The following is a 25,551-nucleotide window of genomic DNA, read 5'->3' as shown; positions in this document are numbered from 1 at the left end:
CGAGATCTGATGAGGGTTTTTTTGGTTTTGTTTTTATTTATTTATTTATTTATGGCTGTGTTGGGTCTTCATTTCTGTGCATGGGCTTTCTCCAGTTGCGGCAAGCGGGGGCCACTCTTCATCGCGGTGCGTGGGGCTCTCACCATTGTGACCTCTCCCGCTGTGGAGCACAAGCTCCAGACGCGCAGGCTCAGCAGTTGTGGCTCACGGGCCCAGCCGCTCCACGGTATGTGGGATCCTCCCAGACCAGGGCCCGAATCCGTGTCCCCTGCATTGGCAGGCAGACTCTCAACCACTGCGCCACAAAGGAAGCCCTGGTGAGGGTTTTTTAAAAAAAGTTCATTGGGTCTTGCTAACCCCACACCTAAAAGAAAGGGTCACTTTTTGTATTAGCAGTGGTTGCAGTGATTGGGAGGATTGGACCTCCTTATCCATACCTCTCCTCATGCCACCACCCCACCTATGTCATCTCAGGATAACTACCAGATGCCTTAAGGTACTCAATGAAGTGTACCTCTTGGCAGAAGGAAAAGAAAATTCAAACTGTGAATTATGTTTCAGAGCTTAAATGATGTGGGTTTGTTTTTTTGTTGTTGTTGTATGGTTTTTTTTGGTGTTTTGGATTTTTGTTTTGTTTTTGTTTATATCTTGAAAGATTTGTCCTACTCCGTCATTCCAGGCTAGAATGCTGTCTCATTCAGAGAGCAGGGTAATACCATCATGCCTCTGCTGGGCCACAACCAAGCCCACTCCTTCCTCAGCAGACTCTTAGGCCACGAGCCTGGTAAAAAGGAGTTTGCATTCAGTGCCCCAGCGCTGTCCTACCTGTTTCCTTTTCTGTCCCTCTCTCTCCCATTCCATTCTGAGTGGTCTCCACTCCTCTCTTTTTCTTCATGCTGTATTTTTACTTATTTGTAATGAGCACCCACTGAGGTACCCAACCTCCCATTCTACCCCTGAGATACACCCCCTAAAATTTTGTTAGGAGATTGGGGCCATACAACAGTTCTGGAGAGAATGTATATATCTGCCTATATGAGCCCCGAGGCAGCTGTGACATGGACTGAAATGAACTGGTCAGTGAGTATCAGATTGATTGTGTGTACATCAAAGTGACCCTGACACAGTTGTGTATGCATGTCTGTCACAGTCTGGGGAGCATGAAGAGCAGTGACATCTATGCAGGTGAAGACATTTAACAGGGACCAGATCGACCCTCTGCTCCCTCAACCCCAGTCATGGATAAGTAGATATCCTGATAAACCCTTCTCTACAACTGTATTCGGGAGGATTTGATAGTAATAAATTACCTTTCCTGCATACACATGTGCATGTTATTAGGAGTCCAGTGGTGATTGGATAGATTAATAAGACTGCTACAGTAGTGGGATTTGGAAGCTCTTTAGCAGCCATTGGGACCTTCCAGTTCCTCTCAAAACCATCTGCAGAAGCAGTCACACATGTGATCCCTATGAAGAGCTGGGTTTTATCGTGGACAAAACCCCATCATTAACTTGTACATGTTTATTTTTCTCGTGCAGCAACAGAAACATGAGGTCAGTCCAGCCTGAGGCAGTTTGTCCAAGAGGAGATGGAGGAAGGACTGCTAAGTGATTGGAAGTCTGACTTGCCTTTCATGGCAGAAGATGACATCATCTTTCGGAAACGACAAACCCTCCGTGGTACCTCAGTGGGATCGTTAGTGGTGAGTGAGCCTCTCCCGGACGGGGTGAAAGCTCTGTTACGTTTACCTGGCCCCGAGCTGCCTCTTCAGCATCCCCTCCTTTCCCTCGCCAGCTTTACATTTCCGGTTCCAGCCAGCACCTCCATTTCCCCAAGTGGCATCTGCCTATTGCCTCCAGATTTGTGGACATTCTCTCCTCCTGCATCTTCAGCTGGAAACCTCTCAGTGATAGTCTAGGTCTAGGTCTCAGCTTCTGTTCTGTCTGCGTACAATACTGTCTCTGACCCAGGAGTCCTCAAAGTGTGATCCCCAGACCGGCAACACTGACGTCGTGTGAGAGCTTATTAGAGATGCAAATTCGTGTGAGCCTATCTTGCTTATCTTTTTGAGAGCATGGAAGGAAATAACCATGCAGTTACCTTTCATCGTGAGGTCTTATCCATCAGACCCGTTGTCCTTTTGAGCCGAGATTGCGCCTGTTCTTGCTTGTGTCCTTTGTGCCCAGGTATTGTTGCTGGGGGAGGTTCCGAGCCTGGCTGATGGGGAGCTCAGTAAGTGTCTCTTGAATGAATGAATTAATTAATGATACAAAAGTGATTGAGAGGCAGAATCATAAGGTGGTCCAATGCCTACGCTCTGTAGCCAGATTGCCTCGGAGCAAATCCTGGCTACTGCATTCCTGGTTCTGTGGCCCTAGACAGTTACTCAGTCTCCATGCTTGCTGGCAAAATAAGCACGGTAATGGCCCCAATTTTGTAGGCCTGGCATGTGGATTCGATGCATTAATACTGATAAGTACTTTGAACAATGCATGGCATCTAGTAAGCACCCACTATTATGAGTATTAAGAAGGACTTTAATTATGACATATTCCAGTAGCCAGAAGGATTTCGTTGGACTTCCCCAAAGAATACTTGGGATTAGAGTCTGGAATATACATATAGACAGTCTGTGACTTCCGATGGTTCGACTTATGATTTTGCAGTGTTACGATGACGTGAAAGCAATGTGCATTCAGTAGAAACTGTACTTTGAATTTTTCGTTTTAATCTTTTCCTGGGCAAGTGATATGCGTTGCAAGACTGTCTCATGATGCTGGGAGCGGCAGCCACAGCTCGCAGTCAGCCCTGACTGACAACCAACATACAACTACTCAGCACCCAGGCAGCCATTCTGTTTTTCATTTTCATTGCAGTATTCAATAAATTACACGACAAATTCAACACTTGATTATAAAATAGGCTTTGTGGTAGATGATGTTGCCCAACTGTAGGCTAATGTAAGTGTTCTGAGCGTGTTTAAGGTGGGCTAGGCTAAGCTGTGATGTTTGGTAGGTTAGAGGAACTAAATGCATTTCCATTTATGATGTACTCAACTCTGGATGAGCTTATCGGGACATAACCCCATCATAAGTCGAGGGAGAGCTTGACTTATGATTATATATATAACCTTCTGATTCTATTTCTTGGCACTTTTCAACGCAGTGTCTAGAGAAGAGCTTTATTTGGTTATGTCGTCGTCCATCCAATTAACAGTGTTTATAAATTGGAAGCAGAGTTGAGGAGAATAGGATTTGCTGAAGAGTCTCCCACTACTCCCTTCACACTTCTCCTTTTGCTCAGCCCCCTTCTTTTTTTCTTTTTCCTTCTGTTTCCTTTTCCCCTTTTTCTTTCTTGCTTTCTTTCTATCCGTCTCTCTCCTCTCTCTGCCCTTCTTCTTCTCCCACACTAATGACTTCCTCCTTTCTCTTCCTCTCTCTCCCCCAGATGTTTCTGGACCTATCACACTGGTTTCTGCCAAAACTCTTAAACGCCACAGAGAGTCTGAGATATTATAAATGACTCTTAACAGCGCATGGTTTTTAGCCCAAATGAACATGCTAGAAAGGTTCCAGGGAAAAGAAGCGTTAATGCAAATGAAGTCCTCAAAGTTGTATTTTCACTGTACCTGAAGCTGAGCTTCTTTACAATGCTTTTAGCTGAGAGCATCTTGTTGCAAATTGTCCCCAAAGCAAAGGCAGGAGGGGCTGTGCGGGGGCCACTTGGGTACACCTGGTATCCCAGCCCACCAGCAGAATGCCAGTCTCACCTGCCTTGCAAAGCAGACAGACTGCAGGTTGCTGTGCCTGCTGCCTTGCGTCGGATGCTTCAACCACCCCTGCAGCTTGGAGGGCGCCTATAATGGAAAGAGTCCGTGGTCCCGCTGTGTTCAGGGGCTGGGTCTGCCCCTCACAAGTACTGAGGAGAGGATTCTGATGTTTAGTGAGAGGTTGGACAAGATTACCTCAGAGATTCCTTCAAAGTGGAAATTCTGTGATCATGTCGATTCTTGACCTCCAAACTCTTGCTGGAGGGAACTGGAATTATGCTGTATTGTGGGTCACCTCACCTCACCCCTCTAACCACGGAGGCCTTTTTTTTTTTTTTTTTTTTTTTGCTGTACGCGGGCCTCTCACTGTTGTGGCCTTTCCCATGGCAGAGCACAGACTCCGGACGCACATGCTCAGCGGCCACGGCTCACGGGCCCAGCCGCTCCGCGACATGTGGGATCTTCCCGGACTGGGGCATGAACCCGTGTCCCCTGCATCGGCAGGCGGACTCTCAACCACTGCGCCACCAGGGAAGCCCACGGAGGCCTTTCTTAATGGTCAGCATCCTCAGCCCTCTGGCAGTCAAACGAATCTCCTCTGGGTTCCACCTTAGCCCTGTACTCTTTCTCAAGTATAAACAATAAGTCAAACACCTCCCTCTGAAGTGGCCAAGAAGATGGGGCTTTGCCCACCCAGGCCAGCTGATGGTGGCTTTTCAGCTCAGACAGGGTGTGGCTCGATACAGCAGGGAAGTGATGGTGACAATGGACCATGCCCTCCCTCGCCTCCCCTCTCAGCAGAGAAGCCCTCTCCTCCTCCTGGGGATGCATCCTCTTCCCTTTTTAAAAGCCAGACCGAATTTCTACCCCCTTGCCTCTCCCAGCCAAACAGGTGACTCCTGCCGGGGCAGGGAGAGAAAAAGGCCATTGTCTGCATCTACCTCTGGCTCCCCTTCATTTCATTGAGCTCACGCGTTCCCTCTTCATGTCACTGAAAATGTTATTTATCGATCCTGCTGACAGCAGCAGTAAATAGAGCCCGGGCTGTTTTACATCACTGATGAGAAGGCAGGCTCCATAACTCATCAGGCCCAATCTGATTCTACATCAGTCCTCTTCCCCTTTTTTCTCTTCTGTATCTCATTACAGAAACAGGAATTAATACACATGGACAGAAGAGAAATGAGTTTGGCTGCTCTTAGGGCTTTTGTGGGAAAGCGGGCATCCTCAGTGCCTCCTTAAGAAGAATTGTCGGAGGGTCAGCCCAGTTGCTGTCTGCAGGCAGCCCTCACCCTCGCTGAGGGCCATTAGCTGTGCCCCGATGACCATAGGCTGTGGGTCGTCAGCACACATGTGGGCTGGAGCTGAGATTTGGGGGTTACGCTAGAGATAGCCCTCAAGCATTCTTTTGAATCTCAGTGTACAGCTGTGGGCCGGGGATGGCCTGAACTATGAGAAAAAATGGTGCATTTTCTTGGAATACCTATTTTCCTTTAGATGGAAGAGGAAATGTATATTAAAAGAAACACACATTTTAATGTGGGGTTGACCCAAATGGACATGAATTTTAACGGGAAACTTCCAAGACATTTCGCTTTTGTGATGAGCCCCTTGGAGCTATGCTTCAGACCTCAGTAACGGGCAGTCCCTTTACTCAGGCTTTGGAGCCTTCTCAAATAAAATACTTTCAGAAGTGAGCCAACCTACTTACCCTACTCTTCTGAAAGCACCATCCTTAAACAGGGACCTTGCTTTGTGTTGAACCCACAGCAATAGCCAGTGAGTCTACCCCAAGACAAGGGGTATCGAGTGGAATCCGTGCTGGATGTAGGGTGGGAACACTGAGATTATTTTCCGGGCCCATCCCTTTGTTGCTGGACTTCAGGCGTATAGCTCCTTTTCCCCAAAAACTCACTATCCTCCTCTGTTTAATGGGGGTGGTGGTATCTGCCTGCCTGGGCCCTTGTGAGCGATAACTGAGACAAAGAGGGGAACTTTGCTTGTCAATAGTCTCGTGCGTGGGATTTCTCTTCAGTATTAAAGCACAATCAGCACCAATTTCTGATGGCAGGTACATCATCATCATAGGGCTGCATGAAAGGACTCCATGTTACAAACTGTCCCACCATGTAAAACACAGTTCTTATCATTATTGAGCACCCACTAGCTGAATTAAGGCCAGGCATGGAGAATACTAAGTGGGACTACAAGACGACTCTGATCTATGGAACTCCCCGTCTAACTGAGAAAATCAGACAAACGTCACCAATGTGGGACAGCTAGCAAGCAATAGCTAGATTGTGCAGGTGAGCTGTGTGTTCAGACTTTATAATAAAGAAAATAGGACCATCACAGTGAATCTTTACGGAGGTTTAGTGTATGCTAGGCATTGTCCTAAGGGCTTTACCTGTAGTTATCTCTTCTAGACCTTCTAACAAACCTCCAAAATGTATCGTCTTTTATAATTGAAGAATGGAAGCTTAATGAGATGAAGAGCCTTGCCCACGAGCCTGTAGTGTTTGCACCAGATTTGTTTGACTTGAAAGCCTCTGACTAAAAGGCTTTCCCAGGGAGCTGTGACCATGTGGGGCAGGCGTGCATGAAAGTTGCCAAGGAAGTCCGATTTTCTTCACTTCTTATCCCCTGAGCACTAGAGCTCCGGGACCCCTCATTGTGCCTCAGTTTCTTCATGTGCAAACTAAAGTGATTGACTTAGTTGATCCCAATTCTGAGGCTCTAGATACACTTGTGAAAAGGGAAACTAGGCAGATTCAACCTCAGTCTACAAACGCTTCTGATAGGTTTTGAAGTCTTTATTCCAAATGGAATGAAAAAGGGCGTGATACAACCCTAAACTAGGCCTCATTTATCTCGCAGAAGATGATGCATTTAATTTTGGAAAAATAGAGGTAGGGCAAAAACTGCACAACTCATCCACTGCTTTGAAATAAATTTTGAATATATATGTGTGCATGTATGTGTGTGTGTGTGTATATATATATGCCTGTATATATTGAAATATAAAATATAGATGTTTGTATATAATATATATGGTATATATGTATGTAAGTCTAGGTATATGCATACAAACATTTATCATTACTATCATTGCAATTTTTATTCCCCTGCTTGAATTTTAGGCTGACTCTCCCTCTCCTATCCTCAGAGCTTAGAGCTGTGAGTACTGAGACATCGGGAAATCCCAGCTTTTACTCCTTTATTCGCCATCTTTAGAAGTTGCTGCTTCTTGTTCTCTAGCTATTTCATAGTTCCTAACTTTGCTTAAAAGCATTTCTAATTCCTCACATTGAAAAGTGGATTGCAAATGAAGTTTAATACGGAATGTTTTGTACCAAGAAAACTAATGCCCCATTTTCCCCCCTAATGAATGCCAAAATCATCACAGACTCAAGGCTCATGAATAATGTATATCGTCCAATTAAGTGCAAATGCTGTTCAGTTCTTGCAACTGGTATGTGATGCCAGTTCTGGCCTCAGAATGGGCCCTGAGGGTGGGGTTGGGAGAAGGGCTTGAGGAGGGTTGAGGTTGTGTGTGTGGATGTCTGACAGCTAAGCCCCTACAACTTGTAGCGTGCTCATTATGTCCTGGGAGCTAAACTTCCCATGCTCGAGTCCACAGAGAGGTGTTTTTTTCCAACCATAAATAGAACTTATCTTAAATTTCTAAATCCTCAGTCACTAAATAGCCTGGGAGCTCTTGCCTGGTCATGTAAAATGATCAACATTTTTGCCTGTAAAACCATCAACTCTAATTGGCCAGCAGACCCCTCTCCCCAAGCTGAACTGCTTCAGGTGGTCAACCTCTGGAGGCTGACCCTCCGAGGGAGATGCAGCAGTGATTCTTTGCACCCAAAGAGTACATTTTATTCTTTCAGGTCCTGATCCAGATGTCTTTCTTCACCAAGAGATCCTGGCAGCCTTTTAAGGCAGCTAAACTGGGTGGGATTTTGGTTTTGGGGTTTTGTTTTTTGTTTTGTTTTAGCGTTTGTTTATTTATTTGCATACAATACTGTGGTCAGGAACTTGTTAATTCTCCAGGGAAACTGTTTGCAATGCATCACTGAGGCGACAACTTAACAGTTCACACTGATCATTCCCTGTGGTCTGCCATGGTGACGGTGATGCTTTCATGTATCGTGAGCATGAATTGGGTGCGTTCTTTATCTTCCACTGCCAAAAACACAGAGCCAGGAGGACATGATATCAAGTCACTGCTTTCACATACCTGGTAAAGGTGGTCATTTCACATATCTGGGCCTCAGTTCCCTCATCAGGAATAGAAGATGGTAACTGACGATTGTTTTATCCAGGTGGGCGTATAAAGTAAAAGCGGTATTATCTGTGAATCCTGAAGCCTTGTGCAAATGTTTGTAACTGTCCTCTTGGCTTTGAGTGTATAGACATTCTCACTTGCGGCTTCACAACTGGACATGACAAATCTCTATACCTTGGGCTTGCCCAAGCCTGATTAATGTTGTTCATAGAAATATTCATCCATCAGGGTTTGCATTTGTAGCATTTAGTTGGGTCAAATATCAGAGCCAGCCAGCGGTTTCTCAGAATTACACCGCCTAATAATGAATGCTGGAGACAGAATTTTTTTCAGCCTAAAATCTCTTCTTACAACTCAGGGCTGATGAGTACTGCCCTGCATTTCTCGATGGATCCCATTTAACACCAGGCGAAGCAGTGACTCAGACTAACTTAAATATCTCAAGATGAGTTTCACCTTTTCCTCTGAGGCCGTATCAGTTCAATTGCCTAAGTGCAAATTTATTGAAAGTGGTTTGGTGCTTAGCTTTTCTCTATTGGCAGTAATGGACTTTAAATTTATAGCAGGCTGATGAATTTCAGATAAGAGAACCATTACCTTACAAAAACATTAAGGAAAAATATATAACTACAATTGCTGAACCTCAAATGCATACTGTTTGAATGAGGGGAGATGGATGAGGTAGGCTGACATTTGCAAATGCAATTGCTCTCCATCCTCATGGTGCTAGCCCAGGAGTTTGAAAGCATGGCATATTCCAGAAAGGGCTCGGGATAGCTAGGCATTACAAGTGCATTATAACAAAATAGCAGGAGTAGGATATGATCTAGAGGTGAGGGATTTTTCCTTCTCTTAATCAATATAATTGAAGGTGTCTTTTGGCAACGGACCAAGGCTGTCATAGGGCTTGGGTGGTTCATTTGGTACCTGTGATGTCCTTTCCCATATGTTATTTTCCTTTTATACATGGCTTTGTCTTCCCACAGGGTGGGACTCTGGCATTGTGTAGACTAAAATGAAGGATGCCCAGTACAAATGTGAAGTCCGAAGAGACCTAGGCTTCTCCATTTTCTTGGGGCTTCCGGTATACTGGGGTGGGGGGGGAAGGAGTGAAATTGAAAGAGTTATATTTTAAAATATTTTGTTATATTTTTAAATATGCTGAACAAATTAACTCTTTAACTTAAAAAAATGCAATAGGGCTTCCCTGGTGGCACAGTGGTTGAGAGTCTGCCTGCCGATGCAGGGGACACGGGTTCGTGCCCCGGTCCGGGAAGATCCCACATGCTGCGGAGCGGCTGGGCCCGTGAGCCATGGCTGCTGAGCCTGTGCGTCTGGAGCCTGTGCTCCGCAACGGGAGAGGCCACAACAGTGAGAGGCCCGCGTACCGAAAAAAAAAAAAATGCAATATAGTTGTGCTACACATAAGATAATCACAGAATTGATAAAATAGGGGTTATAGACAGTATTTTTCCACAATGGAACACAAGTTTTGGGTTGTGTGATGAACTTTATTTTTTCCCCAGTTCTGTCACGCATCTTAGCAATTGTGTGAATAACCTCGTTTGGAGATAAAGTCTCTTTTTTAAAGTTTATTTTTATTGAAGTGTAGTTGCTTTACAATGTTTCAGGTGAGCAAAGGGACTCAGCCATACATACATATATTCTTTTTCAGATTCTTTTCCATTATAGGTTATTACAAGATACTGAATATAGTTCCCTGTGCCATACAGTAAGTCCTTGTTGTTTATCTGTTTTATATATAGTAGCGTATATCTGTTAATCCCAAATTCCTAATGTATCCCTTCGCTGCTTTCCCCTTTAGTAACCATAAGTTTGTTTTCTGTGTCTGTGAGTCTGTTTCTGTTTTGTAAGTAAGTTAATTTGTATCCTTTTTTTTCTCTAGATCCCACATATAAGTGACATCATATGATATGTCTTTCTCTATCTGACTTACTTCACTTAGTATGGAGGTAACGTCTTAACATGAGATCCTTTGTGGGCTTGTGTGTCAAATAGCCTTTCTGCTTTTCCATTTCCATCCCATTCCCCTATAGGACATAGCTTTCCAAAAAGTTTCATTCTTGGGCAAGTTACTTATTTTTCTGGCTCTTGTTCTCCTTATCCATAAAATGCATGTGTGTCTGTGACAGGGGTAGAGGTAGGGGATTCCCAGCGCCACTGTGGTCCAAGATGAGACCCCAAATTTCCCCAGGATGCAAGGCATTTTCCCTGCTTTTGAAGAGAAAAGTCGCTTCAGCCAGCCTCCAGGAAGACCCCTCTTGGGGTGGTTTCGCTGTGGTCTGGTTTCTCTGTGGTCCTCTCTCAGTCCAAGGCCGCTTCTCTGCAGTTGATGCTGTGCAGGGGGAACCAGCCACATCCAGCCCTGAGAATGAGAAGAAATGGAGGAAAAAGACATTGCATTTCTACGAATCCCCCTGACCCTCCTGAGAAGGGAGGGATGAGCCATGAAAACTGCCTGTGTCATTTTATTTATTTATTTTATTGACGTGTAGTTGATATACAATGTTGTATTAGTTTCAGGTGTACCAGCAAAGTGATTCAGTTATGTAGATAGATAGATATTCTTTTTCAAGTTCTTTTCCCTTACAGATTATTACAAGATATTGAGTATATTTCCCTGTGCTATACAGTAGTTCCTTGTTGATTATTTTATACATAGTAGCATGTATATATGCTAATCCCAAACTCCTAATTTATCCCTCCCCACGCCCCCTTCCCCCTTTGGTAACCATAAGTTTGCTTTCTATGTCTATGAGTCTATTTCTGCTTTGTAAATAAGTTCATTTGCATCATTTTTTTAGATTCCACATATAAGTGATATCATATGAGATTTGTCTGTCTGGCTCACTTCAGTTAGTATGATAATCTCTAGGTTCATCCATGTTGCTGCAAATGGCATTATTTCTTTCATTTTTATGGCTGAGTAATATTCCATTGTATATACGTACCACATCTTCTTTATCGATTCATCTGTCAGTGGACATTTAGGTTGCTTCCACGTCTTGGCTATTATAAATAGTGCTGCTAGGAACATAGGAGTACATGTATCTTTTTGAATTAGAGTTTTCATCTTTTCCAGATTGGAATTGCAGAACATATGGTAATGCTATTTTTAGTTTTTTAAGGAAACACATACTGTTCTCCATGGTGGCTAAACCAGTTTACATCCCCACCAACAGTGTAGGCGGGTTCCCTTTTCTCCACACCCTCCCCAGCATGTATTATTGGTAGACTTGGATGATTCTGACTGGTGATACCTCATTATAGTTTTGATTTGCATTTCTCTAATAATCAGCGATGTCGAGCATTTTTTCATGTGTCTGTGGGCCTTCTGTATGTCTTCTTTGGAGAAATGTCTATTTAGATCTTCTGCCTATTTTTTTGATTGGGTTATTCATTTTTTTTGATATTGAGCTGTATGAGCTGTTTGTATATTTTGGAAATTAATCCCTTGTTGGTCATGTTGTATGCAAATATTTTCTCCCATTCCATAGATTGTCTTTTTGTTTTAGCAATGGTGTCCTTTGCTGTGCAAAAGCTTTTAACTTTCATTAAGTCCCATTTGCTTCTGTTGATGGATATTAGGTTGCTTCCATGTCTTGGCTATTGTAAATACCGCTGCAAAGAACATTGGGGTGCATGTATCTTTTCGAATTATAGTTTTCTCCTGTGTCGTTTTAGACACTGCTCCTCTGGCCTTTGTCCCAGCACTGCAGGCAGGGAATGGAAGTCCACTCAAACTGCCTTGCACACGGAGGGTTCTTCCTGTGTGGCTTGCAGTCTCTGTCCTAGGACACCAGAGGCAGCCCAACACTTAAAACGCAGTTAGCTTTAAGAGAGAATCTTCAGGTTTCTATAAATAATGCCAGAGGGATTTGTGTAGAATGAGACATTAGTTTTGTAGTTATACACACAGCAAATCTGAAAGAAAGGGGGCTGAATTCAGCTGGCTGGTGGTTTATTATGAAAAAAACTAGCTATTAATTGAACTCAGCAAAGTTTGAATGAAATTAAATCGGCAAACACATGATGTTTTGCCAGCAGTTTTCTCAGCCAACAACCAGCTATTGGTGTGGCCCAATCTTGGAAAAGTTGATACTGTCATTCTGGGCTAAAGCAACTGACTGTGGTCCCTTGTTATAATAGCCCATTAGAAAAAACACAGACTAATGTGGCCTTGAGGAGAAAATTGTATTTTAAATGCCAATTGCAGAACAGTGTCCATAGCTGATCCAAGAACATCAATTATAATTTTAATGTGGAGTCTTTAAGTCTCTATCAGTAACCCCAGGTCGTTTGTTTTTAATGTAAGGACAATGGCACACACCAAAATAGTAAAATTAAGAGTAACCATAACTATCATATTACATTTTGATTCACAGACAAACATAATTTTGAAAGTGAGAGATAATGAGAGATTATTTAGTTCAGTTTTCTTATTTTACAGATGAAGAAACTGAGACCTATACAAATGACCCTGCCTTCCCTGGGGTGGAGATTCCAGCCCCATCTCCTCCTTTTAGTGTCTTGCCTTACAGAAACTGACATCATGGAGCTTCATAAATTAGGAAGGACAGATTATTTTTTTGGGTCCCATTTTAATTTTTCTCAAAACTCATAAAATATCATTAGAGTGCTGTTTAATTTTTTCTGAAAAGCAGGAAATCGTAAGATTGATAAATAGTTTAATGTGAACCTGATGGCTTGATTAATTAATCACCAAGCTGAGGAACCACTACAATTCATATGTCAATTCAGACTATTTTCGAGAAATGATTTGAATCAATTGCTAATGAAATTGAGGAATTTAGGAGCTGCTTTCTGACTTCCAAATGACAGGGCTCATATTTAACTCAAGAGACGTGACAGTTAATGACAACATTAAAAAGTGCCATGAATTATTTTCCAGATCATGGGAAAATTATAGCATCTCCCCATTGAAACAGCTCTCAGCTCATCAGCATGAAAATAAACAGCCTTAATCACATGCTAAGAAATCTTCGATGCTGTTTAAAATCTAGGTTCTTTTTCTGAAATAAACAAAGACCATAATCCTCAGGAATAATTGTAATATTTCATAACCTCTTCCTTAATACAGAGTTATAGGTGAACCTAGTCTAATTGATATGACTTCTGAAACCCTATGGAAAAAAAATTGTGGATCATTGTTCATAGATCTAATTACTTTAAATCCTTAAAATAGGTAGAGTTTAATTTTTCTTCCCTGCTTTAATTCATAGGCTGAGGTCTCCAGTCCTGTTTATGTATGAAAGGGCTAGCTTTGTACATCTTTCTGTAACTTTTCATTTCCAGCCAGACTCTTTAATTAATTTAAAGTTACATCTAGATATAACAAGACAGTTATTATGTGTTAATGGAATATCAGTGGCAAGTGGGAAAGGGCACTGATCAATATTTAATCTAATTAAGGTGTACACAAGGCAATATTATTATGTAATTAACTCAAAATAGCATAAGTAATACATGCCTGTTTAAATTTTTATTAATATATTTGTTAAAAATTTTTAGGTCATGCTGTTTTATGGGCTTTCTTGAGAGATACAAAAGTAAAATGTTTGTCAAGATGCTACCAGAACAACTGTTAAATGTGGCTCTTAATCATCTTAACAGTCTTTAAGGTTCCAGTGCAGTTCTAATAGTCTCACTAAGGATGAAAGATGAAGTTGCCACAGACAAGAGTCCACATGTAAAACCTTTTTGGAATGGTCTTTTAATTTTTTTCTTCTAAGTTCTCATGCTGCTTTGCAAGGAGAATGTGTGACAGGACTTGGATGTGTAAGAAAGTTTGAAATATGTTTACTATTTTTAAGTACGTTCTTTAAAGAGCTACATGTTGCTGGGGAGAAAAATATATGGAACTGTAAATATCATGGGGTTACTCTACATATATCTTACGGGATTTTAATACCACAGCTTCACAAGTTCCTGTAGATTTGCAATTTGGGGGGTGAACTTTGGTAGGACAGTGATTATCTCATACAAAGACCAGAATTGATTGTTCTGATTTTCAGAGCTCCAAATATACAAAGTTACAATATGGGAAAACACTTAAATGAGGATCTTGAAGCCCCAAATCCAGGAATAGGCCATTGTGCACAGAAACTAACATGGGTAGTGCCGTGGGATGCACATTGGTACTGAGTATGGTGAAGAACGGGTTCAAGGTTACCAAGTCGAAGCTCTTTTTTATAGGGTCATTGCTCACAAAGTTTGCAGTGTCTCATGGTCCCCTAAACCCTACAAGCAAATCTAGCTCTTGATCCAGAGAACCATCTACTCGAATCTACCCATTCCATGTACAGATAGGTGTGGTTAGAGGTTCTCTGATCCCTGTAGCTGCTGGAACACTGAAAATACAGGGAGAATTTTTATCCAAATAAAGATTGAATGTGGTGGCACAGTGATTTTATTCCAAAGGCTTCCATTGCTTCCCTCCATCCTATCATTTTATTGTGGAAAGAGTATTGGAGTTGCTGGGGAAATTTATTGTTCTCCGCCATTCCTGGTATGTATATCTTGCCTAAATGTTGGGATGGCATTTCTATGTTTTTATCTCTGTGAATGAGGGAGTGAGGGATAACTCATAACTTATGACTCCCCATCTCTCCTGTGCGTGATGATAGCAACAGGGTTGAATCATCATATATTATACACACAACATATTTTTCTTCCCCTCTCTTGAGAAGGGCTGCAAATGCTGAAGATGACAGTTAGGGAAGATGAAAAATCCATAAAAGGATGGAATAAAGATGTTCCAAATAGAAGTAAACTTTTAAATACTTCTGTGTGACCGTGTTTGGTAATGAAGCCATTGATACGTGTGTAGCAAGCTAACAAGAATAGCTGAAAACGATTACCTTTGCCTCTGGGCTTTGTTCACTGTAGTTAGAATTATCTTGAGCCCACAATTCCTGTTGTGCTACAAATCTTTTGTAGCTAGACAGTTTTTAGGCCTCAGCAGTTGTTAAGGCAAGTAAGGGAAAGATTCACAATGTCCTTCCTTCTGTAGGCTCATGTCTGCTCCCAGTCTTATGGTGGGGCAGGACAATCAGTCTTGGAGTTCGTGGGGTGAGGGGGTGGACTTTGCCAACCCAATCACAAGCCCCCCCTCCCATACTGTCTCCCCACAGAAATGAGGAAAAGAGAATACTGGCATTTCTTTACCCTTTTCTTATCAAAACTGAAATTTGAAAGGTTCTTGGCCAATGAAGGAAAAATTGATCTTTAATCTTAAGGAAAAGGAAACAAACCAGTGAAACTAGGAGAGTTTTCTAGTAGTCACTTCTGAACCTGATGTAATGAAAGCATTCCAAGTGGCTTATTATATTATCCTCAGCTCTTAATTCCCAAGGAAAAATAGTTCTTTATTTTCTCTGTCATTCCTGAGCCTTTCTTTTTTATCAGCTTTGTTGAGGTGAACTTTACATAGAAAAAAAAATCACGAATTTTAAACGTACAACTTTATGAGTTTGGCAATATGTACAGTCGTTTAATAACAGTCAAGATATAGAATAATTCCATCACCCCCACAAGTTTCCTCCTGCCCCTTTGCAGTCAGCACCCTCCCGTGACAGCCACAGGCAACCACTGATGCTTCCTATTTCTGTAATTTTGCCTTTACTAGAATTTTAATTCAGTGGAATCATATAAGATGGTCTTTTGTGTCAGGCTTCTTTTATTAGCATGATGCTTTTGAGATATATCATGTTGATTATTTCAGTAGTTTGTACTTTCATACTGCTGAGTAGTATTCTTTGAATGGATATGCCACAATATGTTTATTAATTCACCAATTAATATACTTTTGGTTTATTTTCCATTTTTAGCTATGAAGACTAAAGCCCATATGAACATTTGAGTACAGATCTTTCAACAGACCTATGTTTCCATTTCCTTAGAGTAAGTACTCAGAAGTGGGAATGCTGGACCAGCGGTAAAGGTAAGTGTAAATACTTAGAGACTGCCAAGATATTTAAAGTGGCCGTATAACTTTGTATTCACACCAGCAATGTCTGAGAGGTCTAGCTACTTCACATCCTCGCTGAGACTTAGGTTGGTGGTCTTTTTATTTTAGACATTCTATTGGATGTGTAATAGTTTTTCATCTGGTTTTAATTTTCATTTCAATTCTGTAGAGACGTTTAGCATCTTTTCCTTCCTCATTTAGTCATATACACTCTTTGGTGAATTATCTGTTCAAATGGTTTGCCCTTTTAACAAAGTACTTTTTTTTTAATAATCCATTGTAAGAGTGCTTTTTTCTGAATACAAGTCCTTAATCAGATATGGTTTTTTTGCTTTTTTTAAAATTTTAATGTGAGTATATATGATTTACAATGTTGTGTTAGTTTCAGGTGTACAGCAGAGTGATTTATACATTTATATATATTCATTCTTTTTCAGATTCTTTTCCCATATAGGGTATTACAGAATATTGAGCAGAGTTCCCTGTGCTATGCAAGGTCCTTGTTGATTATCTATTTTATATGTAGTAGTATGTATATGTTAATCCCTACGTCCTAATTTATCCTTCCCCCAACTGTTCCCCTTTGGTAAACATAAATTTGTTTTCTAAGTCTTTGAGTATGTTTCTGTTTTGTAAATAAGTTCATTTGTATCAATTTATAGATTCCACCTCTAAGTGATGTCATATGAAATTTATCTTCCTCTGACTTACTTCACTTAGTATGATAATCTCTAGGTCCGTCCACGTTGTCGCAAATGGCATTATTTCATTCTTTTTTATGGCTGAGTAATATTCTGTTGTATGTATGGGTATGTGTGTACGTATGTGTATATATATATATATGTATATATATACATATGTACACACACATATGTATACCACATCTTCTTTATCCATTCATCTGTTGATGGGCAGTTAGGTTGTTTCCATGTCTTGGCTATTGTAAGTAGTGCTGCTAGGAACGTTGGGGTGCATGTATCTTTTTGAATTAGAGTTTTCATCTTTTCCAGATATATGTCCAGGATTGGAGTTGCAGAATATATGGTAATGCTATTTTTAGTTTTTTAAGGAAATACATACTGTTCTCCATAGTGGCTAAACCAAGTTACATTCCGAGTAACAGCGTAGGACAGTTCCTTTTTCTCCACACCCTCTCCAGCATTTATTATTTGTAGACATTTTGAGGATGGCCATTCTGACTGGTGTGAGGTGGTACCTCATTGTAGTTTTGATTTGCATTTGTCTAATAATTAGCACTGTTGAGCATCTTTTCATGTGCTTTTTGGCCATCTGTATGTTTTTGGTTTGTTTTTTTTTTTTTTTTTGAGAAATATCTATTTAGATCTTGTGTGCATTTTTTGATTAGGTTGTTTTTTTGATATTGAGCTGTTTGTATATTTTGGGGATTAAACCCTTGTCGGTCACTTTGTTTGCAAATATTTTCTCCCATTCTGTATGTTGTCTTTTCATTTTGTTTATGGTTTCCATTGTTGTGCTTTTAAGTTTCATTAGGTCCCATTTGTTTATTTTTGTTTTTATTTCCATTACTCTAGGAGATGGATTGAAAAAGATATTGCTGTGATTTATGTCAAAGAGTGTTGTGCCTATGTTTTCCTCTAGGAGTTTTATAGTATCCGGTCTTACATTTAAGTCTTAAATCGATTTCGAGTTTAATTTTGTCTATGGTGTTAAACAGTGTTCTAATTTCATTCTTTTACATGCAGCTGTCCAGTTTTCCCAGCACCACTTATTGAAGAGGCTGTCTTTCCTCTATTGTATATTCTTGCTTCTTTGTTGTAGATTAATTGACCATAGGTGCGTGGGTTTATTTCTGGGCTTTCCATCCTGTTCCGTTGATCTATATTTCTGTTTTTGTGCCAGTACCATACTGTCTTGATTACTGTAGCTTTGTAGTATAGTCTGAAGTCAGGGATCCTGATTCCTCCAGCTCTGCCCTTCTTTCACAAGATTGCTTTGGCTATGCAGGGTCTTTTGTGTCTACAAACAAATTAAAAATTTTTTGTTCTAGTTCTGTGTAATTGGAAAGGCTTTGCATTGAATCTGTAGATTGCTTTGGATAGTGCAGTGATTTTGACCATACTGATTCATCCAGTCCAAGAACATAGTATGGTTCTCCATCTGTTTGTGTCATCTTTGATTTCTTTCATCAGCATCTTATAGTTTTCTGAGTACAGGTCTTTTGCCCCCTTAGGTGGTTTATTCCTAAGTATTGTATTCTTTTTGATGTGATGGTAAATGAGATTGTTTCCTTAATTTCTCTTTCTGATCTTTTGTTGTTAGTGTATAGGAATGCACGAGATTTCTGTGTATTAATTTTGTATCCTGCAACATTACCAAATCCATTGATGATCTCTAGCAGTTTTCTGGTAGCATCTTTAGGATATTCTATGTATAGTATCATGTCATCTGCAAACAATGACAGTTTTACTTCTTCTTCTCCAATTTCGATTCCTTTTATTTCTTTTTCTTCTCTGATTGCCATGGCTAGGACTTACAAAACTGTGTTAAATAAAAGTGGCAAGAGTGGACATCCTCAGAGGAAATGCTTGATCTCAGAGGAAATGCTTTCAGCTTTCACCATTGAGTATGATGTTAACTGTGGGTTTGTCATATATGGCCTTTATTATGTTGAGGTAAGTTCCCTCTATGGCTACTTTCTGGAGGGTTTTTATCATAAATCGGTGCTGAATTTTGTAAAAAGCTTTTTCTGCATCTGTTGAGATGAGCATATGGTTTTTATTCAATTTATTGATGTGGTGTAATCACACTGATTGATTTGTGGATGTTGCAAAATTCTTGCATCCCTGGGATGAATCACAGTTGTTTATGGTGTAAGATCCTTTTACTGTATTGTTGGATTCAGTTTGCTTGTATTTTGTTGAGGATTTTTGTGTCTATGTTCATCAGCGATATTGGCCTATGTTTTTCTTTTTTTGTTATCATTGTCTGGTTTTCGTATCAGGGTGATTTTGGCCTCATAGAATGAGTTTTGGAGTGTTCCTCTGCAATTTTTTAAAATAGTTTCAGAAGGATAGGTGTTAACTCTTCTCTAAATGTTTGATAGAGTTCACCTGTGAAGTCATCTGTCCTGGACTTTTGTTTGTTGGAAGTTTTTCAGTCACAGCTTCAACTTCAGTACTTGTGATTGGTCTGTTGGTATTTTCAATTTCTTCTTGGTTCAGTCTTGAAAAAGTATACCTTTCTAAGAATTTGTCCATTTCTTCTAGGTTGTCCATGTTATTGACATTTCTTTGCTTATAGTAGTCTCTTATGATCCTTTGTATTTCTGTGGTGTCCTTTGTAACTTTTCCTTTTTCATTTCTAAGTTTATTGATTTGAGCCCTGTCCCTTTTTTTTTTCCTGATGAGTCTGGCTAAAGGTTTATCAATTTTGTTTACCTTTTCAATGAACCACGTTTTAATTTCGTTGAACTTTTCTGTTGTTTTCTTTGTCTTTATTTCATTTATTTCTTCTCTGATCTTTGTGATTTCCTTTTTCCTAACATTGGGTTTTGCTTGTTCTTCTTTCTCTAGTTGATTTAGGTGTAAAGTTAGTTTATTTGAGATTTTTCTTGTTTCCTGAGGTAAGATTGTATGGCTAGAAACTTCCCTCTTAGAAATGCTTTTGCTGTGTCCCAAAAGTTTTGGATTGCTGTGTTTTTGTTTTCTTTTATCTCTAGGTATTTTTTTTATTCCTCTTTGATTTCTTCAGTGATCCATTGGTTGTTTAGTAACATATTGTTTAGCCTCCACGTGTTTGTGTTTTTCACGGTTATTTTCTTCTAGTTGATTTCTAATCTTATAGTATTGTGGTCAGGTAAGATGCTTGATATGATTTCAATTTTCTTAAATTTACTCAGGCTCTTTTTGTGGCCCAGCATGTGATCTATCCTGGAGAATGTTCCAAGTGCACTTGAGAAGAGTGTGTACTCTGAAGCTTAAGTTCATCTGGTCTAATGTGTCAGTTAAGGCCTGTGTTTCCTTATTGATTTTCTGTCTGGATGATCTGTCCATTGAGGAAAGTGGAGTGTTAAAGTCCCCCACTATTATTGTGTTACTGTCAGTTTCTCCTTTTATGGCTGCTAGCATTTGCCTTATGTATTGAGGTGCTCCTAGGTTGGGTACATATATATTTTCAATTGTTATAGCTTCTTCTTGGATTGGTCCCTTGATCATTATGTAGTGTCCCTCTTTGTCTCTAATAACAGTCTTTATTATAAAGTCTCTTTGGTCTGATATGAGCATTGCTACTCTAGCTTTCTTCTGATTTCCATTTGCATGGAATAAGTTTTTTCATCCCCTCATTTTCAGTCTGTATATGCCCCTAGATCTGAAGTGAGTCTCTTAGAGATAGCATATATATGGGCCTTATTTTTGTATCCATTCAGCCAGTCTGTGTCTTTCGGTTGGAGCATTTAATCCATTTATGACTAAGGTAATTATTGGTATGTATGTTCATAGTGCATCTTGTTAACTGTTTCTGATTTGTTTTTGAAGCTCCTCTTTATTAAACATTTCTTGTACCTCCTTGGTCTGTGACTCCATTCTTTTTCTGAGATCCTGGATCATTTTTACTCTTAATTCTTCTTCTGGCAGATTGCCTATGTCCACTGCTCTTAGTTCTTCTGGAGTATTATCTTTTTCCTTTTTCTGCAGTATATTTCTCTGCCATCTCATTTTGTCTAATTTTCTCTGTTTATGGTCTCTGTTCCTCAGGCTGCAGGGTTGTAATTCTTGGTTCTGCTGTCGGCCCCCTGGTGGGTGAGGTTGTTCCAGGAGCTGGTGCAGGCTTCCTGGTGGGAGGGACTGGCTGGTGCCTTCCCGTTGGTGGGTGAAGCCAGGTCTTGTCCCTTGGGTGCACAGGGTTGCATCAAGTGCTGTGTTCATAGACAGCTGTTGGCTCAGGATGACTTCAGGCAGCCTGTCTGCTGATGGGTGGGTTTGTGTTCCCACCCCGTTGGTGGTTTGGCCTGAGGCGTCCCAGCACTGGAGCCTGCAGGCTGCTGGGTGGGTCCCCATCTCAGTGCCAAAATGGCAACCTCTGGGAGAGCTCATGCTGATGAGTATTCCCTGGGGCCTCCACCACTTGTGTCCTTGCCCTCACTGTGAACCACTGCTGACCCCCACCTCCACCACTTGTGTCCTTGCCCTCACTGTGAACCACTGCTGACCCCCACCTCCACCACTTGTGTCCTTGCCCTCACTGTGAACCACTGCTGACCCCCACCTCCACAGGAGACCCTCCAAGACCAGCAGATAGCTCTGGCCCAGGCTCTTGTGCAGTCACTGTTTTGCCCTGGGTCCCAGTGCATGTGAAACCTTGTGTGCACTTGCCAAGAGTGGACTCTGTGCGACTCCTGCACTCAAGCCTCACTGGCCTTCAAAGGCAAATGTTCTGGGGGCTCTTCCTCCTGATGCCAGACCCCCAGGCTGGAGAGCCTGACATGGGGCTCACTCTCACTCCTGTGGGAGAACCTCTGTGATATAGTTATTTTCCACTTTGTGGGTTGCCCATCTGGTGGGTATGGGATTTGACTATATTGTGAAAGTGCACCTCGTACCATCTTGTTGCGGCTCCTTTGTTTTTGGATATAGCATATCTTTTTTGGTAGGTTCCAGTCTTTTTTGTCAATGGTTGTTCAGCAGTTAGGTGTGATTTTGGTGTATTCAAAAGAGGAGTTGAGCTCGAGTCCTTCTATTCTGCCATCTTGTGTCCTCCTCCTATTATTTATTTATTTATTTATTTATTTATTTATTAAAATCTTCATTGGAGTATAATTGCTTTACACTGGTGTGTTAGTTTCTGCTTTATAATAAAGTGAATCAGTTATACATATACATATGTTCCCATATCTCTTACCTCTTGCATCTCCCTCCCTCCCACCCTCCCTATCCCACCCCTCTAGGTGGTCACAAATCACTGAGCTGATCTCCCTGTGCTATGCGGCTGCTTCCCACTAGCTATCTATTTTACGTTTGGTAGTGTATATATGTCCATGCCACTCTCTCACTTTGTCCCAGCTTACCCTTCCCCCTCCCCATATCCTCAAGTCCATTCTCTAGTAGGTCTGTGTCTTTATTTCCATCTTACCCCTAGGTTCTTCATGACTTTTTTTTTTCTTAGATTCCATATATATGTGTTAGCATACAGTATTTGTTTTCCTCTTTCTGACTTACTTCACTCTGTATGACAGACTCTAGGTCCATCCACCTCACTACAAATATCTCAATTTCGTTTCTTTTTATGGCTGAGTAATATTCCATTGTATATCTGTGCCACATCTTCTTTATCCATTCATCTGGTGATGGACGCTTAGGTTGCCTCCATGTCCTGGCTATTGTAAATAGAGCTGCAATGAACATTTTGGTACATGACTCTTTTTGAATTATGGTTTTCACAGGGTATCTGCCCAGTAGTGGGATTGCTGGGTTGTATGGTAGTTCTATTTGTAGTTTTTTAAGGAACCTCCATACTCTTCTCCATAGTGGCTGTATCAGTTTACATTCCAACCAACAGTGCAAGAGTGTTCCCTTTTCTCCACACCCTCTTCAGCATTTATTCTTCCTAGATATTTTGATGATGGCCATTCTGAGCAGTGTGAGATGATACCTCATTGTAGTTTTGATTTGCATTTCTCTAGTGATGAATGATGTTGAGCATTCTTTCATGTGTTTGTTGGCAATCTGTATATCTTCTTTGGAGATATGGCTATTTAGGTCCTCTGCCCATTTTTGGATTGGGTTGTTTGTTTTTCTGTTATTGAGCTGCATGCACTGCTTGTAAATCTTGGAGATTAATCCTTTGTCAGTTGCTTCATTTGCAAATATTTTCTCCCATTCTGAGGGCTGTAATTTCATCTTCTTTATGGTCTCCTTTGCTGTGCAAAAGCTTTTAAGTTTCATTAGGTCCCATTTGTTTATTTCTGTTTTTATTTCCATTTCTCTAGGAGGTGGGTCAAAAAGGATCTTGCTGTGATTTATGTCATAGAGTGTTCTGCCTATGTTTTCCTCTAAGAGTTTGATACTGTCTGACCTTACATTTAGGTCTTTAATCCATTTTGAGTTTATTTTTGTGTATGGTATTAGGGAGTGTTCTAATTTCATACTTTTACATGTACCTGTCCAGTTTGCCCAGCACCACTTACTGAAGAGGCTGTCTTTTCTCCACTGTATATTCTTGTCTCCTTTATCAAAGATATGGTGACCATATGTGCGTGGGTTTATCTCTGGGCTTTCTATCCTGTTCCATTGATCTGTATTTCTGTTTTTCTGCCAGTACCATACTGTCTTGATTACAGTAGCTTTGTAGGATAGTCTGAAGTCAAGGAGCCTGATTTCTTCCAGCTCCATTTTTCGTTCTCAAGATTGCTTTGGCTATTCGGAGTCTTTTGTGTTTCAATAGAAATTGTGAAATTTTTTGTTCTAGTTCTGTAAAAAATGCCAGTGGTAGTTTCATATAGATGGCATTGAATCTGTAGATTGCTTTGGGTAGTAGAGTCATGTTGATTCTTCCAATCCAAGAACATGGTATATCTCTCCATCTATTTGTATCATCTTTAATTTCTTTCATCAGTGTCTTATAATTTTCTGCATACAGGTCTTTTGTCTCCTTAGGTAGGTTTATTCCTAGATATTTTATTCTTTTTGTTGCAATGGGAAATGGGAGTGTTAATTTCACTTTCAGATTTTTCGTAATTAGTGTATAGGAATGCTAGAGATTTCTGTGCATTAATTTTGTATCCTGCTAGTTTACCAAATTCATTGATTAGCTCTAGTAGTTTTCTGGTAGCATCTTTACGATTCTCTATGTATAGCATCATGTCATCTGCAAACAGTGACAGCTTTACTTCTTTTCCAGTTTTGATTCCTTTTATTTCTTTTTCTTGATTGCTGTGGCTAAAATTTCCAAAACTATGTTGAATAAGAGTGCTGAGAGTGGGCAACCTTGTCTTGTTCCTGATCTTAGTGGAAATGCTTTCAGTTTTTCACCATTGAAGACAATGTTGGCTGTGGGTTTGTCATATATGGCCTTTATTATGTTGAGGAAAGTTCCCTCTATGCCTACTTTCGGCAGGGTTTTTATCATAAATGGGTGTTAAATTTTGTCAAAAGCTTTTTGTGCATCTATTTAGATGATCATATGGTTTTTCTCCTTCAGTTTGTTGATATGGTGTATCACGTCAATTGAAATGCATATATTGAAGAATCCCTGCATTCCTGGAATAAACCCCACTTGATCATGGTGTAGGATCCTTTTAATGTGCTGTTGGATTCTGTTTGCTAGTATTTCTTTGAGGATTTTTGCATCTATGTTCATCAGTGATATTGGGCTGTAGTTTTCTTTCCTGTGACATCTTAGTCTGGTATCAGGGTGATGGTAACCTCGTAGAATGAGTTTGGGAGTATTCCTCCCTCTGCTATACTTAGGAAGAGTTTGAGAAGGATAGATGTTAGCTCTTCTCTAAATGCTTGATAGAATTCGCCTGTGAAGCCATCTGGTCCTGGGCTTTTGTTTGTTGGAAGATTTTTAATCACAGTTTCAATTTCAGTGCTTGTGATTGGTCTGTTCATATTTTCTATTTCTTCCTGGTTCAGTCTCAGCAGGTTGTTCATTTCTAAGAATTTTGCCATTTCTTCCAGGTTGTCCATTTTATTGGCATAGACTTGCTTGTAGTAATCTCTCATGATCCTTTGTATTCCTGCAGTGTCAGTTGTTACTCCTCCATTTTCATTTCTAATTCTATTGATCTGAGTCTTCTCCCTTTTTTCCCTGATGAGTCTGGCTAATGGTTTATCAATTTTGTTTATCTTCTCAAAGAACCAGCTTTTAGTTTTATTGATCTTTGCTGTCGTTTCCTTCATTTCTTTTTCATTTATTTCTGATCTGATCTTTATGATTTCTTTCCTTCTGCTAACTTTGGGGATTTTTTGTTCTTTCTCTAATTGCTTTAGGTGCAAGGTTATGTTGTTTATTCGAGATGTTTCCTGTTTCTTAAGGTAGGATTGCATTGCTATAAACTCACCTCTTACAACTGCTTTTGCTGCATCCCATAGGTTTTGGGTTGTCGTGTCTCTATTGTCATTTGTTTCTAGGTATTTTTACTTCCTCTTTGATTTCTTCAGTGATCACTTTGTTATTAAGTAGTGTATTGTTTAGCCTCCATGTGTTTGTATTTTTTACAGATCTTTTCCTGTAATTGATATCTAGTCTCATAGTGTTGTGGTCAGAAAAGATACTTGATATGAGTTCAATTTTCTTAAATTTACCTAGGCTAGATTTGTGACCCAAGATATGATCTATCCTGGAGAATGTTCCAAGAGCACTTGAGAAAAATGTGTATTCTGTTGTTTTTGGATGGAATGTCCTATAAATATCAATTAAGTCCATCTTGTTTAATGTATCATTTAAAGCTTGTGTTTCCTTATTGATTTTCATTTTGGATGATCTGTCCAT

At 40.4% G+C, this 25,551-nt stretch overlaps 2 long non-coding RNA genes across 2 annotated transcripts in view; one reads left to right on the top strand and one right to left on the bottom strand.

The window, feature by feature from the left end:
- The first annotated feature begins 1,555 nt into the window (after positions 1 to 1,555).
- LOC137209158 (uncharacterized) overlaps positions 1,556 to 25,551 on the top strand; it is a 41,122-nt gene continuing 17,126 nt past the window's right edge. Inside the window, exons 1-3 of the long non-coding RNA XR_010935925.1 lie at positions 1,556 to 1,705; positions 15,938 to 16,573; positions 17,088 to 17,121. This is a non-coding gene — a long non-coding RNA (uncharacterized lncRNA). The remainder of the gene's footprint in view (positions 1,706 to 15,937; positions 16,574 to 17,087; positions 17,122 to 25,551) is intronic.
- LOC137209159 (uncharacterized) overlaps positions 9,579 to 25,551 on the bottom strand; it is a 104,081-nt gene continuing 88,108 nt past the window's right edge. The window contains exon 5 of the long non-coding RNA XR_010935926.1: positions 9,579 to 10,452. This is a non-coding gene — a long non-coding RNA (uncharacterized lncRNA). The remainder of the gene's footprint in view (positions 10,453 to 25,551) is intronic.

The sequence above is a fragment of the Pseudorca crassidens genome, chromosome 16, assembly GCF_039906515.1.
Source record: "Pseudorca crassidens isolate mPseCra1 chromosome 16, mPseCra1.hap1, whole genome shotgun sequence".
NCBI classification, from domain to species: domain Eukaryota; kingdom Metazoa; phylum Chordata; class Mammalia; order Artiodactyla; family Delphinidae; genus Pseudorca; species Pseudorca crassidens.
The sequence above is the reverse complement of the archived record's forward strand: the minus strand, read 5'-3'. Positions and strand labels throughout refer to the sequence as shown.